The 17,737-nt window shown below is 37.0% G+C and overlaps 1 non-coding gene across 1 annotated transcript; it reads left to right on the plus strand.

The window, feature by feature from the left end:
- The first annotated feature begins 10,363 nt into the window (after positions 1-10,363).
- Positions 10,364-10,471, plus strand: LOC130972732 (small nucleolar RNA R71). Its single transcript, XR_009083894.1, has one exon. It is a non-coding gene; the product is annotated as a small nucleolar RNA R71 (small nucleolar RNA).
- Positions 10,472-17,737: the final 7,266 nt, after the last annotated feature.

A 17,737-nucleotide genomic window follows, 5' to 3' on the forward strand; every position in this document is an offset into this window, starting at 1 on the left:
CATCAATTATGTTAGTTAATTTCTTAATTCAACAAAATAATGTTATTAAAAAGAACTTTCAAAATCAGTGAAAGTTATCATTTTAAAATAATCAACATTTTTTAAAACACACTTTAACTGGTACCTTAACTAAATCCATAAAAAATGTGCTTTCAACAATATTTTAAATAATTCAACATCTAAAATTAAAACGTATAGTCAAATTTTTAAAATTGAGAGTAAAATTGTCATAACAAAAAAATATACGGTGACAATCTGAGTTTGCCAACTCAGAAAATTTTGGTGCGTTCATAGCTTTGAGATCCAAAAACACACATGAAAGATGGCACACCAAAAGGATGTTGGCTTGCTACCGTGTTTATTACAATCTAAAATTTGTTTCGATAGTCTCGTTTCCTCCCAACATGTCATTATTGGTTAAGAACTCTTCTTCACTGTCACTATTATTTTTTCCCAGTCTATGTCGTCCCCTTTTTTTACGAAGGTTTTATTCACTTTGGACTAATAGCCAACTCCTCGAATTCAACATACAACTCGATCATCCACACATGATTTTGATTCTGTCGATAGATCATTAACATCTCCAGGATGGTGGCTTCATCGATCACATTTATTACTTGAAATTGTATTACACCACCGAAAACTAACACATGCTGCCTGTATAAAATTACTGACTCTTTAAAAACTCCCAGTACATGTGTTGGCATAGTCCACTTTGTAGCTCTACAAATGACATCATGCAAGGAATAATAACTGATGTTGGACTCATCCAAATAAATTTTACACCCACATTTGTATATAGTATCATCTCACTATCAAAATATACTTCTCACCATCACACACACATTAGCTTCCATTGTTTCCAAAAAAAAAAAACTTCTCAACTCTAATACTCTCACACTCTAAAACTATAAAAGAAATCACAACTAAGAATATAAAAGTAGAAGAAAGTGAATGAATATGTTTTGCTTATCAGCTTATGCGAGGTTAACTTATTTATATAGGAACAAAAAACTGATTTCTTAACTACTTTTGGTCAATTCAATTGACAAAGAAAGCTTTTCACAATAAAAATGTTTGAAAATGTCATATTATTCCTTCCTAGTCATGTTTTTTATTTAAAAAAAACCCAAAATTCTTTCTCCTTAGCGACGTTATGAATTTTGAAAATAAAAAAGCAAATTCCTTTTCGCTAATAGCAAGATACAATTTCAAAAATTTTAGAAAAACTAAAAATTTATTCTCGCTTTATGCGAGATACTTTTTTACTAACTAAAAAAATAGTATCTCTTCCATTGCAAGAAGGATGAACCCACCACCCTTGTCCAACACCCCATGTTTCCATCTTCAAGAATAACACAAAATGTTTCATAATCAATTCTTTTATGAATTGATGGTAATTTTCTCTTTCCTTTTTACATGTCGTGAAAAAAAGTTATGTGGTCCCGTGTATTTGCATGAATCAAAACCTAGTAATTTAAAGAAACTTCCAGATCAGACTCTACTTTATTCTCCTACCACATAGCCACTATAGTCATGCATTATAATGTAACCATAAACACTACCTAATATTATTTAGTTCTTACATTTTGCTATATAGAACTTGATTTGAGCGTAGTTTTGTAGGAATAGATTAACCAAAGATTAAGAGAAGAGATTAAGGGTTAAAAAAATTGTGAGAAAAATATTTTTATTAGTGGCAAATAAGTAACATAAGAACTAAAGATAAGAAATAGTGGTAGGGAACAAGTGTTGAGACCTTCACTAATGTTACAGGAGGATGAATGAGCTCTTTTAAAGTAGACAAGGGTTAAGTAGAACTTGCAATCAGGTGTTCTAGTGGAACACTCGAATGATAATTTTGTGAACTCACTGTTTGAATTTGATGAACAAAGTCAAGAATAATGAGAATGATTAGAGGATAGCAAAGGATAAAGATGATCTCTCCAATTTTTAGAAAATTCTTTTGAGAGAAGTGGATTGATATCCTTTTATAGTCTCAAACTATTTTAAAGGAAAAATACATTATTCAATGGTTACAATGTCATCAGCTTATCCTAAGACGTTACTGAATAGGATAGTTGGCAGAAGGTATTTTGGGGTGTTCCCATTATTTTAAGTCTCTTTAACTAAAAATAGGTGTAAAGAGGAAGTTAATCTCCACAAGTTAAGATAGCATTTTGACACTGTTCTGGGTGTTCGTGGCAAAGAGGTATTCGGGTAAAAGAGTGTTCAGGCATGGTGTGACATTAGTGAAAGGATATCTAGTTTGATTCATTTAGTTTGACATTAGTGAAAGGATATCTAGTTTGATTCATTTCTAACTAAATAACATTTTCTACACTTCAAATCCAACCAATCCACTTCTACCAATTTAGTTCTCACTTAAGGAGCTCCATACAAAGCTCCTTTAACTTACAACTTGAAAGGTCATCTTCATTTGTACATGTTTCCAATGGCAATACAAATGGAAAAAGAAATAAATCAGAAATTATGAGCAATACCCATTTGTAACTAGAAAACAGATATTTGGAAATATTAAAAAATTATTCGCCTAGCACAATAATGAGAAATTTGAGAATAAATTTTTTTAGTTAGAGTAATTTACTAATGGAGTGTTCAATATTTGTATTCCCCCAAAGCTGTAAACTTAGAATATCATGTAATATCTTCATATACTTCACCAAATGGAATATGATAATGCGAGAATATGAAAAATGAATGGTCTTATCAAGTAGAGAATATGATAAATAATTTTCATACCTCTTATTTTTTTATTTCATTAGAAAACTCCCTGGTTGCTTCTTTGACATGCAATATTCTTTGTCCTTCTTAAATTTTCGGAATATTGATTTCAAAGGGTTGGGGTGTTCAGGTGCTCTAATGTTGATTACTTCTAATTCATTGTAGTTATTGATATATAGTTGAAGACTTTTAAAAATATATGACTTTGTGAATTGAACAAAGATTGACGTTGAGTATTCTACAATTTCTCCTTTATAGTTTGGGTTAGTGTCTTTTGAGGTGGTGTTCTTCGTAGAGGTATTTTTCAAGCAATATTCTTATGATACAAAATTTTAAAATTGAAATTGTTGTTCACTTCAAGAAAAGAATTAAGATCATCTTGAGGAAAGTAATAAATGATTACTTTTCTAATTTCTTTCATTCAACAACGTCTATTTTTCATTTTGAGATTTCTTTCAAAGCCTCTATCAATAGGCCTAGTGAAAAGTAGATGAGTATTCTTGCCTAAATTTGTTGGTTGATTATGTATAACATGATTTTGTGCATCGAAAACATGTTTAAGAACACTTGAAGTGACAAATGTGGTATGTAGTATGCATTCATGCAAGTATTTGTATGATTTATAGATTCTCCATGACTTTACTTAATTAGACCATGACCATGATTAAAAGACTCTACCCATACATGATAATTTTTTATGGCATCTAACATTATTAATAAAGATGGGTATATGTATTAAAGAGAGATAGTAGAAAAGTTCTAACCCTTCTTTGGATAGAATATTTTGTTGTAGAAATCTTTTTTATCGTAGAGAAATCTTTTGTAGTTGGAAAATTCTTATTGTAGAGGAATTAGAGATTCTATTACAGTAGCTAGCCCCAAGTAGTGCTGGTGACCCAAAAGAAAATTGTCATAAGAACTCATGCTAGCTCAAAGGGTGTCCAATGTGTGGACTTCGATGTACAGGTACACTTTCTTCCCTTTGTTAAACATGCTTTTCTAGTATGTACTCATAATTTTGAAGAACACCTAATTGATGGAGATGGGTGGACATCTTTATTCGAATTATTAGTGCCCTTTTTGAATGAACTCTTTTTAATGGACATCTTCTAAGTGAATATTTTCAGGGTGGCACCTTTTTGTGCCATCTTACAAATGAACACTTCTTTACTTTATTTTCATTGCTTCTTTGACGAAAGAAAAAAACACTTTAATGTGTGTTGATTATGATTTGTATAAGTACTTCCATTCTAGGAGTTTTTTATTTTTGTTAAGAACACTGATGGAGATGGAAAGAACACCTTTAGACACCTCTTCAGGTGTACCGCATAACTTTTAAATATTTGAATAATCATACATGTATTCATGCCCTCCTCTTAAATTATTGTATGAATATTTTTGCAAGAGATAATCAACCACAATCATCATAGTTGTTGCTTTCTTTCAAAAGAGTGAGTTGAACACTCATGGATGAAAAACATTCATTCATCCCTTTCTCTCTTGATGGGGAGGTCATAGATAAGACCAAAATGAATGCTCAGTCATCTCTTTTTATTTTCTGTCATTGCCCTTTTTTTTGGAACATCACTTAATATTTCTTCACAAATTAGGAACCTCCATGTCTTCTGTGTATGAGACTTCAAAGTGATTGAAGATTCAAAAGAATTTTATATTGTAGCACTGGTAAAAATGTAGCTTGCGGGTTGAAATATTTTTTAGAATACCAATCAAAATAAGACATATGTAACATTAGTGGTGTTTGAGGTTAGTCAATCCTGCATTTCAAAGTATCTCCAAGTATTCAATTTTTTACTATCTTCAGCATGATTTCAGAATAACAATTTAATATACATAATATTAGATACTATATCTAGACATGGATGTTTGGTGCACGAAATTGTGATCACTACTTTGTCCATATTCAAATAATCCCGGTAATGAATCCAAAAACTTGGTGCTCAATACCATGGCATAAACACAACTTCGCACAACTAACCAGCAAGTGCACTGGGTCGTCCAAGTAATAAACCTTACGTGAGTAAGGGTCGATCCACGGAGATTGTTGCTATGAAGCAAGCTATGGTCACCTTGTAATCTCAGTCAGGCAGACTCAATTGGGTATAGTGATAAACGAATAAAGCATAAAGATAAAGATAGAGATACTTATGTATATCATTGGTGAGAGCTTCAGACAAGCGTATGAAGATGCCTTCCCTTCCGTCTCTGCTTTCCTACAGTCTTCATCCAATCCTTCTTACTCCTTTCCATGGCAAATCATGTAGGGTTTCACCGTTGTCAGTGGCTACCTCCCATCCTCAGTGAAAATGTTCCATGCTCTGTCACAGATGGCTAATCAGCTGTCGGTTCTCAGTCAGGCCGGAATAAAATCCATCAATCCTTTTGCGTCTGTCACTAACGCCCCGCCTGCTAGGAGTTTGAAGCACGTCACAGTCATTCAATCATTGAATCCTACTCAGAATACCACAGACAAGGTTAGACCTTCCGGATTCTCTTGAATGCCGCCATCAGTTCTCGCCTATACCACGAAGACTCTGATCTCACGGAATGGCTGGCTCGTTTGTCAGGCGAGCACTCGGTTGTCAGGTGATCAACCATGCATCGTGTTATCAGGAATCCAAGAGATATTCACTAAGCCTCGTATGCTTGTAGAACAAGAGTGGTTGTCAGTCACTTTGTTCATAAGTGAGAATGATGAGTGTCACGGATCATCACATTCATCAAGTTGAAGAACAGGTGATATCTTGGAACAAGAACAAGCGGAATTGAATAGAAGAACAATAGTAATTGCATTAATACTCGAGGTACAGCAGAGCTCCACACCTTAATCTATGGTGTGTAGAAACCCACCGTTGAAAATACATAAGAACAAGGTCTAGGCATGGCCGTGAGGCCAGCCTCCCAATGATCTAAGAACTAGATGTCCAAAGATGATCAAAGGATCTAAAAAAAATCCAAAGATGAAAATACAATAGTAAAAGGTCCTACTTATAGAAAACTAGTAGCCTAGGGGGTACAGAGATGAGTAAATGACATAAAAATCCACTTCCGGGCCCACTTGGTGTGTGCTTGGGCTGAGCAATGAAGCATTTTCGTGTAGAGACTCTCCTTGGAGTTAAACGCCAGCTTTTATGCCAGTTTGGGCGTTTAACTCCCATTTAGGTGCCAGTTCCGGCGTTTAACGCTGGAATTCTTGAGGTGACTTTGAATGCCGATTTGGGCCATCAAATCTTGGGCAAAGTATAGATCATATATTGCTGGAAAGCCCAGGATGTCTACTTTCCAACGCCGTTGAGAGCGCGCCAATTGGGCTTCTGTAGCTCCAGAAAATTCACTTCGAGTGCAGGGAGGTCAGAATCCAACAGCATCTGCAGTCCTTTTGAGTCTCTGGATCAGATTCCTCAATTTCAGCCAGAAAATACCTGAAATCACAGAAAAACACACAAACTCATAGTAAAGTCCAGAAAAGTGAATTTTAACTAAAAACTAATAAGAATATAATAAAAACTAACTAAAAGATACTAAAACATACTAAAAACAATGCCAAAAAGCGTACAAATTATCCGCTCATCACAACCAAACTTAAATTGTTGCTTGTCCCAAGCAACTGAAAATCAAATAAGATAAAAAAGAAGAGAATATGCAATGAACTCCAAAACATCTATGAAGATCAGTATTAATTAGATGAGCGGGGCTTTTAGCTTTTTGCCTCTGAATAGTTTGGCATCTCACTTTATCCTTTGGAATTCAGAATGATTGGCTTCTTTAGGAACTCAGAATCCAGATAGTGTTATTGATTCTCCTAGTTAAGTATGATGATTCTTGAACACAGCTACTTATTGAGTCTTGGCTGTGGCCCAAAGCACTCTGTCTTCCAGTATTACCACCGGATACATACATGCCACAGACACATAATTGGGTGAACCTTTTCAGATTGTGACTCAGCTTTGCTAGAGTCCCCAACTAGAGGTGTCCAGGGTTCTTAAGCACACTCTTTTTGCCTTGGATCACAACTTTATTTCTTTCTTTTCTTTTTTTCGTTTTCTTTCTTCCCCCTTTTTTTTCGGTTTTTTTTTCGCCTCTTCTCTTTTTTTTTTTTTTTGTATTCACTGCTTTTTCTTGCTTCAAAAATCATTTTTTATGATTTTTCAGATCCTCAGTAACATGTCTCCTTTTTCATCATTCTTTCAAGAGCCAACATTCATGAACCACAAATTCAAAAGACATATGCACTGTTCAAGCATACATTCAGAGAACAAAAGTGTTGTCACCACATCAAGATAATTAAAACTGTTATAAAATTCAAAATTCATGCAATTCTTTTCTTTTTCAATTAAGAACAATCTCTAAGAAAGGTGATGGATTCATAGGACATTCATAACTTTAAGGCATAGACACTAAGACACTAATGATCATAAGACACAAACATGGATAATATAAAGCACTAAAATTCGAAAAAACAGAAAATTAAAGAACAAGGAAATTAAAGAACGGGTCCACCTTAGTGATGGCGGCTTGTTCTTCCTCTTGAAGGTCTTATGGAGTGCTTGAGCTCCTCAATGTCTCTTCCTTGTCTTTGTTGCTCCTCTCTCATGATGAGAGGGGTCTCTTGTTTGCTCCATCCTTTTCTTAGTGATGGGCTTGAGGTCATGCCTTCTCAGTTGAACCGGCTTCCCTTTTGAATTTCTCTTCCATTGGGCGTCCTCTTCACAGATGACTGTGAGGACTTGGTCCAACCTTTGATCAAAGTTGACCCTTCTAGTGTAAGGATGTTCATCTCCTTGCATCATGGGCAAGTTGAATGCTAACCTTACATTTTCCGGACTAAAATCCAAGTATTTCCCCCGAACCATAGTAAGATAATTTGGATCCGGGTTCATACTTTGATCATGGTTCTTGGTGATCCATGCATTGGCATAGAACTCTTGAACCATCAAGATTCCGACTTGTTGAATGGGGTTGGTAAGCACTTCCCAACCTCTTCTTCGGATCTCATGCGGATCTCCGGGTATTCCCCTTTTGAGTGAAAAGGGGACCTCGGGGATCACCTTCTTCAAGGCCACAACTTCATAGAAGTGGTCTTGATGCACCCTTGAGATGAATCTATCCATCTCCCATGACTCGGAGGTGGAAGCTTTTGCCTTCCCTTTCCTCTTTCTAGAGGTTTCTCCGGCCTTGGATGCCATAAATGGTTATGGAAAAACAAAAAGCAATGCTTTTACCACACCAAACTTAAAAGGTTTGCTCGTCCTCGAGCAAAAGAAGAAAGAGAGAGTAGAAGAAGAAGAAATGAGGGAGAAGGAGATGGCTTATGTATTCGGCCAAGGAGGGGGGAAGTGATGTTGAATTTGAAGGGTGAGGTTGGTGGGGTTTTATGAAGGATGGATGTGAGTGGTGAAGAGAAAGATGGGATTGATAGGTGAAGGGGTTTTGGGGAAGAGGTAATGAGGTGATTGGTGAATAGGTGAAGAAGAAGAGAGAGAGTGGTGGGGTTGGTGGGGATCCTGTGGGGTCCACAGATCCTGTGGTGTCAAGGAAAAGTCATCCCTGCACCAAATGGCATCAAAAATCACGTTTTGAGCCATTTCTGGCGTTAAACGCCGGGCTGATGCCCATTCCTGGCGTTTAACACCAGGTTCTTGCCCTTTCTGGCGTTTAACGCCAGTCTGGTGCCCCTTTCTGGCGTTAAACGCCCAGAATGGTGCCAGACTGGCGTTAAACGCCCAACTGCTAGACTCACTGGCGTTTAAACGCCAGTGAATTCTTCCTCCAGGGTGTGCTGTTTTTCTTCCTGTTTTTCATTCTGTTTTTGCTTTTTCAATGGATTTTGTGACTTCTTATGATCATCAACCTACAAAAATCATAAAATAACAAAAGAAATAGATAAAATATAATCATTGGGTTGCCTCCCAACAAGCGCTTCTTTAATGTCAGTAGCTTGACAGAAGGCTCTCATGGAGCCTCACAGATACTCAGAGCAATGTTGGAACCTCCCAACACCAAACTTAGAGTTTGGTTGTGGCCTCCCAACACCAAACTTAGAGTTTGACTGTGGGGGCTCTGTTTGTCTCTGATTTGAGAGAAGCTCTTTATGCTTCTTCTCCATGATGACAGAGGGGGTATCCTTGAGCCTTAAACACAAGGGATTCTTCATTCACTTGAATGATCAGTTCACCTCCATCAACATCAATCACAGCCTTTGCTGTGGCTAGGAAGGGTCTGCCAAGGATGATGGATTCATCCATGCACTTCCCAGTCTCTAGGACTGAAATCAGTAGGGATGTAATGGTCTTCAACTTTTACCAAAACATTCTCTACAAGTCCATGAGCTTGTTTTCTTGAGTTGTCTGCCATCTCTAGTGAGATTCTTGCAGCTTGTACCTCAAAGATCCCTAGCCTCTCTTACAGAGAGAGGCATGAGGTTTACACTTGACCCTAAGTCACACAGAGCCTTCTTGAAGGTCATGGTGCCAATGGTACAAGATATTGAAAACTTCCCAGGATCTTGTTTCTTTTGAGGTAATTTCTGCCTAGACAAGTCATCCAGTTCTTTGGTGAGCAAAGGAGGTTCATCCCCAAGTCTCATTTCCAAATAACTTGTCATTTAGCTTCATGATTGCTCCAAGGTATTTAGCAACTTGCTCTTCAGTGACATACTCATCCTCTTCAGAGGAGGAATACTCATCAGAGCTCATGAAAGGCAGAAATAAGTCCAATGGAATCTCTATGGTCTCATTTTGAGCCTCAGATTCCCATGGTTCCTCATTAGGGAACTCATTGGAGGTCAGTGCACGCCCACTGAGGTCCTCAATGGCGTCCACTTCTCTTTCCTCTCCAGATTCGGCCATGGTTATGGCTTTGCACTCTCCTTTTGGATTCTTCTGTATTGCTTGGGAGAGTACTAGGAGGGAGTTCAGTAACTTCTTGCTCAGCTGTCCCACTTGTGCCTCCAAATTTCTAATGGAGGACCTTGTTTCAGTCATGAAACTTTGAGTGGTTTTGATTAGATCAGAGACCATGGTTGCTAAGTCAGAGGGGTTCTGCTTAGAGTTCTCTGTCTGTTGCTGAGAAGATGATGGAAAAGGCTTGCCATTGCTAAACCTGTTTCTTCCACCATTGTTGTTGTTGAAACCTTGTTGAGGTCTCTCTTGATTCTTCCATGAAAAATTTGGGTGATTTCTCCATGAAGAATTATAGGTGTTTCCATAGGGTTCTCCTAGGTAATTCACCTCTTCCATTGAAGGGTTCTCAGGATCATAAGTTTCTTCTTCAGGTGAAGCATCCTTAGTACTGCTTGGTGCATTTTGCATTCCAGACAGACTTTGAGAAATCAAATTGACTTGTTGAGTCAATATCTTATTCTGAGCCAATATGGCATTCAGAGTGTCAATCTCAAGAACTCCTTTCTTCTGACTAGTCCCATTGTTCACAGGATTTCTTTCAGAAGTGTACATGAATTGGTTATTTGCAACCATTTCAATTAGTTCTTGAGCCTCTGTAGGCGTCTTCTTCAGATGAAGATCCTCCAGCAGCTATCCAAAGACATCTTGGATAGTTCAGAGAGACCATCATAGAAAATACATATGATGCTCCATTCAGAAAGCATGTCTGAGGGACATTTTCTGATTAATTGTTTGTATCTTTCCCAAGCTTCATAGAGGGATTCACCATCCTTCTGTCTGAAGGTTTGGACTTCCACTCTAAGCTTACTCCATTTCTGAGGTGGAAAGAACTTTGCCAAGAAGGCATTGACTAGCTTTTCCCAAGAGTCCAGGCTTTCTTTAGGTTGTGAGTCCAACCATATTCTAGCTCTGTCTCTTACAGCAAAAGGGAATAGCATCAGTCTATAGACCTCAGGGTCAACCCCATTAGTCTTGACTGTGTCACAGATTTGCAAGAATTCAGCTAAAAACTGATGAGGATCTTCCATTGGAAGTCCATGGAATTTGCAATTCTGTTGCATTAGAGAAACTAATTGAGGCTTAAGCTCAAAGTTGTTTGCTCCAATGGCAGGGATAGAGATGCTTCTCCCATAGAAATTGGGAGTAGGTGCAGTAAAGTCACCCAGCACCTTCCTTGCATTGTTGGCATTGTTGTTGTTTTCGACTGCCATGTCTTCTTCTTTGAAGAATTCGGTCAGGTCCTCAACAGAGAGTTGTGCCTTAGCTTCTCTTAGCTTCCGCTTCAAGGTCCTTTCAGGTTCAGGGTCAGCTTCAACAAGAATGCCTTTGTCTCTGCTCCTGCTCATATGAAAGAAAAGAGAACAAGAAAATATGGAATCCTCTATGTCACAGTATAGAGATTCCTTGAGGTGTCAGAGGAAAAGAAAAATAGAAGAAAGAAGAAGGGGAAGAATTCGAACTTTAATTAGATGAAGTTCGAATTGTGCATTAAGAAAGAGTAGTACTCCATAAATAGAAGGATGTGGGAAGAGAGGAAGAGGATTTTTCGAAAATTCAATTAAAAAGATTTTGAAAGCATTTTGAAAAATTGATTGATAATTTTCGAAAATTCAAAGTGAAAAAGAAATCAAGTGATTTTTGAAAAAGATTTTGAAATTTAGAAATTAAGAAGATTTGATTGAAAACTATTTTGAAAAAGATGTGGTTAAGAAGATATGATTGGTTTTAAAAAAAATTATGTGATTGAAAAGATATGATTTGAGAACAATTTTTAAAAAGATTTGATTTTAAAAATTAATGACCTGCCTAACAAGAAAAGATATGATTCAAACATTTAAACCTTTCTCAACAGAAAAGGTAACAACTTTGAGATGTTCAATCAAATCATTAATTGTTAGTAAGTATCTTTGAAAAAGAAAAGAAATTGATTTTGAAAACATTTGATTGAAAAGATATGATTTGAAAAAGATTTGATTTTGAAAAACTTTGAAAACTTGAAAAAAATTGATTTTGAAAACAAAATCTTTCCCCTAGTGCCATCCTGGCGTTAAACGCCCAGAATGGTATCCATTCTGGCGTTTAACGCCCAAAATGCTACCTTTTTGGGCGTTAAACGCCCAACCAGGTACCCTGGCTGGCGTTTAAACGCCAGTCTGTCCTTCTTCACTGGGCGTTTTGAACGCCCAGCTTTTTCTGTGTAATTCCTCTGCTGCATGTTCTGAATCTTCAGTTCCCTGTACTATTGACTTGAAAATAGAACCAAGATCAAATAAACAAGGCATGCAAGACACCAAACTTAAAATTAAACACTAGACTCAAACAAGAAATATTTTTGGTTTTTATGATTTTCTAATTTTTTTTGTGCTTTTTTCGAAAATTATGAAAGCAGAAAATAAAGGTTTCATAATTCTCAAGTTGAATTTCCAGGAATCATTGCAATGCTAGTCTAAGACTCCGGTCCAGGAATTAGACATGCCTTCACAGCCAGCCAAGCTTTCAAAGAAAGCTTCGGTCCAAAACACTAGACATGGCCAATGGCCAGCCAAGCCTTAGCAGATCATTGCTCCAATAGCAAGATTGATAGAGATCAACAAGCTATTGTGATGATTAGTTGAAACCTCGGTCCAATAAGATTAGACATGGCTTCTCAGCCAGCCAGATTTCAACAGATCATCATGAAACACTAGAATTCATTCTTAAGAACTCTGAAGAAAAAAAATACCTAATCTAAGCAACAAGATGAACCGTCAGTTGTCCATACACAAACAATCCCCGGCAACGGCGCCAAAAACTTGGTGTTGTTGCCGGATCAAAACATGGCACTGTTATTGCAGGGAACAAATGCGAAACTGTAGTTAGGACATTTAATTCCCCGGCAACGGCGCCAAAAACTTGGTGCACGAAATTGTGATCACTACTTTGTCCATATTCAAATAATCCCCGGTAATGAATCCAAAAACTTGGTGCTCAATACCATGGCATAAACACAACTTCGCACAACTAACCAGCAAGTGCACTGGGTCGTCCAAGTAATAAACCTTACGTGAGTAAGGGTCGATCCCACGGAGATTGTTGCTATGAAGCAAGCTATGGTCACCTTGTAAATCTCAGTCAGGCAGACTCAATTGGGTATAGTGATAAACGAATAAAGCATAAAGATAAAGATAGAGATACTTATGTATATCATTGGTGAGAGCTTCAGAGCGTATGAAGATGCCTTCCCTTCCGTCTCTCTGCTCTCCTACAGTCTTCATCCAATCCTTCTTACTCCTTTCCATGGCAAGCTCATGTAGGGTTTCACCGTTGTCAGTGGCTACCTCCCATCCTCTCAGTGAAAATGTTCCCATGCTCTGTCACAGCATATGGCTAATCAGCTGTCGGTTCTCGGTCAGGCCGGAATAAAATCCATCGATCCTTTTGCGTCTGTCACTAACGCCCCGCCTGCTAGGAGTTTGAAGCACGTCACAGTCATTCAATCATTGAATCCTACTCAGAATACCACAGACAAGGTTAGACCTTCCGGATTCTCTTGAATGCCGCCATCAGTTCTCGCCTATACCACGAAGACTCTGATCTCACGGAATGGCTGGCTCGTTTGTCAGGCGAGCACTCGGTTGTCAGGCGATCAACCATGCATCGTGTTATCAGGAATCCAAGAGATATTCACTAAGCCTCGTATGCTTGTAGAACAAGAGTGGTTGTCAGTCACTTTGTTCATAATTGAGAATGATGATGAGTGTCACGGATCATCACATTCATCAAGTTGAAGAACAGGTGATATCTTGGAACAAGAACAAGCGGAATTGAATAGAAGAACAATAGTAATTGCATTAATACTCGAGGTACAGCAGAGCTCCACACCTTAATCTATGGTGTGTAGAAACTCCACCGTTGAAAATACATAAAACAAGGTCTAGGCATGGCCGTGAGGCCAGCCTCCCAATGATCTAAGAACTAGATGTCCAAAGATGATCAAAGGATCTAAAAATAATCCAAAGATGAAAATACAATAGTAAAAGGTCCTACTTATAGAAAACTAGTAGCCTAGGATGTACAGAGATGAGTAAATGACATAAAAATCCACTTCCGGGCCCACTTGGTGTGTGCTTGGGCTGAGCAATGAAGCATTTTCGTGTAGAGACTCTCCTTGGAGTTAAACGCCAGCTTTTATGCCAGTTTGGGCGTTTAACTCCCATTTAGGTGCCAGTTCCGGCGTTTAACGCTGGAATTTCTTGAGGTGACTTTGAACGCCGGTTTGGGCCATCAAATCTTGAGCAAAGTATGGACTATCATATATTGCTGGAAAGCCCAGGATGTCTACTTTCCAACGCCGTTGAGAGCGCGCCAATTGGGCTACTGTAGCTCCAGAAAATTCACTTCGAGTGCAGGGAGGTCAGAATCCAACAGCATCTGCAGTCCTTTTCAGTCTCTGGATCAGATTTTTGCTCAGATCCCTCAATTTCAGCCAGAAAATACCTGAAATCACAGAAAAATACACAAACTCATAGTAAAGTCCAGAAAAGTGAATTTTAACTAAAAACTAATAAGAATATAATAAAAACTAACTAAAAGATACTAAAACATACTAAAAACAATGCCAAAAAGCGTACGAATTATCCGCTCATCAATGTTCCACAAGATGATAAATGCGCATAGAATTAAGAGCTTTAATATCAAAGTTGAGAGTACTTAGCTTCTTTAAAGACTCTTTAAGATAATGTTCCAGGTGGATTTCTCATGGAACAACTTATATGATTTATTGTTGTTTGCCAGCTTCTGCTCATAACGAGTTTAAGTGTTTCTATGGTGATATCAAGACTTCCCTTCCTTCGTGCTTCTTAGCGACTTCAACCGTCTTTTCAAGAAACTTGGGTATCAGGTGTTTCTGAACGTGTAGATGTTCTTTGCTACGTACACCTTTGCATACTTGTAGGGTGTTCATAGAGATATAGTAGAAGCACATCTAAATAACCTTAAGTTATTTAAATTCAAAGGTCCTTGTCTTGAAAATCTCTCTTTTAAACTGAAGTCTCCATCTAGAGTACCTGGCTTTGTTGGAGAGAAATTCTTGTCCAAAGAGTATGATACCTTTTCTTTTGGCATTTCTACTCTTCAAACAAAAGTTGACAAGCTTAGATTTGAATTGGACACTATGAAGGCTAAACTAACTAGTGTCAACTCGAAGTGAGAGCAATCAACCAAGTATAACGAGGTTACTTTTTTCATCATATCCTTGAAGATCTTTTGAAGCTTTTCTTAGTTTTTTTTGTGAAAGATGTAAGGCTTTAATAAAGTATATTTTTTTTTGATGTCTCTATGACTTTTATCGTTATACCTCTCTTTGAGTGTCATGCTTTTCTTTTTATTTAATACTATGCATACTCCTTCAAGGAATTTTATTTCTTTTGCCTACTTGTGTGATCATTTTATTTTAAATATACGTTTTGCTTTTGGAGGAGGAATCTATACACACATTTAATACTATGCATAATCCAAAAATTTTCTTGCCCTGCTCTTGCTCTCTCTTTTTTATTAAGGAGCTCACAGGGTGTGATATCTCATTTTCTAGAATTCTTTTTCAATGCAAACTTTTTAAGATGCATCATTTATAACATTTGAGTACACGATTAAAGACGAAATTTTTTCACCACTGCTTCAATGAGCATTGATTTACTATGGTAGAACTCCCTGTTGAATGAGTCGGGATTCCATAACACTAGGATATTTCATGGGCTTTTGGTAATCTTGTGAGCAGGGAATTGATAGCCCCCAAAGATTTTTTTCAAGTTTCTGAATGACTCTTATTAAGGCTTTGGCTATCTCTTTTTGAATTTAGGATTCTAGCCCGAGTAGGTTAAATATGATAGTATATCCTCAAGATTTCAAAAGATCTCTTGCTAATGTGTCTTTATCTTAGGACTGCTCCATGGTGATCATTCTTTTAGCCTCATCTACAATATCAATCAGTATTATCTCTCTTGCAACACCTATCATTCCAATGTCATGTTAGGAAAAGGGGTGTTCTTCACACCTGTTTGATTTTGTTCTCTGTGTAGGAGTATGTTTCCTTTTTTTACTTGGTTATGGAATACCATTCTTACCACGTAATAATCAGTTAAACCATGACTCTTATTTTGATGTACCAAGCAGTACTTTAGGTCCCTCAAGTCTTCTAGTGGTTCTCTATATGTTCTGGGATTCAATGTTTTGTCCTCGAACCATCCATTTACGACCACCATGGTCTGAGCTATGGAAAGGGATAGCGACGGTGGAAGACTGCTTCTGTTAGGACCCTGACGATAGGAACGCCTTCTGCTCCTACAATTAGCAACACACACCTCTAGAGGAAAAACTTCTTTAGATCTTCTCTCATTGCACTTCATTGCCTCAGTTATGTCAGATGCTGTCTTCAAGAGTATAGAAAAGATATTTATGTTGCTCATGAACAGATAAATTTAGGACCCGTCTTCCACGTTTCTAATACACTCATACGCCAATTGTGGTTCTAAGAGGGTGTCCATGCAAAATAAAAGCTTGATCTATGTATCTCTTGATAAATGTCACTAATCCTTCTCTTTGTCTTTGTTTCACTCTTCCTAGGTCCATGATGTGCATGAAGGTTCCTCCTCTAGAAACTTGTTGCAAAATTCCATCACCAATTGCTCCCAGGTGTTGATGATATTGGCTTTTAACTTAGCATACCAGGTGAACGCCCTTCCCGTCAATGACTTCGAGAACTCCCTAATCTCGAACTTCTAATGGTTCCTAAACACTCTGAGATCATCCGAAATGATATGATGTGTTTCTTGGCACTCACGGTACCATCAAACTTGCGAAAGTGGTTGTACCCCCTTAGGGTACGATTTTGCTAGAATGTGATGCTCAAATGGTGGGTTTATCTCCTAAGTGGGTTAATTTGCCTCTTTGTTGTCCTTTAGGATGTGTGCCAACTCCTTGCGAGTGACGGGGATGTTCTTATCTTTCTCCATATGCTCCTGATTCATGAATGGAGGTGGCGAAAGGGTTATCAAAAGGGAGAGGATGATACGTGTTCAGAAGGGTATTTTCATAATTTTAGAGAGAAGGGACAGAATAGTAATTTTGTCATATTCAAAGATCTAAATACTAGAAGAATTATACAATGCTAGTCTTGGACATCAAGGAGACCAAGAGTTCATCTCAAAAACAGTGGTGCTAAAGTGGTGACAACACATAAGATCCATTGGGTTAAGCGAGGATAGCAAGAAGCTCAAAAATGGCCTTCAAGTTCATTGGGAAGATATAAATTCGAATTTAGTTTGTTAGAATTAAATTTGAATTGTTGTTAGGGTTATCAAAAGATTTGATTTGATTTTGTTTTATTTAGTATTTTTAGGTGTTTTAAATTTAAATCAAAACTGATCTAATTTAATAAGATCATATATAATTTAAATTGATTATTATATCTTTAGGATTTTAAATTTAAATCAAATCTGATCTAATCTAACAAGATCAAATTTGATTTAAATTAGTTATTTTATCTTTAGAAAATTTAAATTAAGTTATCTTATATTATCTTTTAGGTTAATTTATTAAAGATCTATTTAAATACTTTTTGTGAGACAATTTATACAATTTTTAATGAATAAATTTTATGGGAGCTATTATGCACGTTATTCAATATGTATTCAAGCGAGGCAAGTGATTAGCTTTACTTATTGCATGAAAAAATTGAAATATTTCTAAATATTAGTTTCTTTCAATTTTATCATTCTGATCTAAATTGTCAAGAATAAATTCTTTAAATGTTTAGTAAGAAAAACCCTTCTTATAACCTAAATTACTAAAAAACAAATTTCTTAGAGGACTATTAAAAAAATCCCTATCTGTCCTTTTATATTTTCATTTTATCTTTTTTTATCTTTTGTATTTTGTCCGTGTCTTTTCTTATCCTTTCACTCTTCATTCCTAATTTTTTATCCGGCCTTAAATTATTTTGGTCAAAAACTTGTTTCTAACAACCATGAAATTTGAATAAGGCTAATCTGCTAACAGTAACAGTAACCCTGTGGTGACGATATCTACCTTGCAAG

The sequence above is a fragment of the Arachis stenosperma genome, chromosome 3 (genome assembly GCF_014773155.1).
Source record: "Arachis stenosperma cultivar V10309 chromosome 3, arast.V10309.gnm1.PFL2, whole genome shotgun sequence".
NCBI classification, from domain to species: Eukaryota; Viridiplantae; Streptophyta; class Magnoliopsida; order Fabales; family Fabaceae; genus Arachis; species Arachis stenosperma.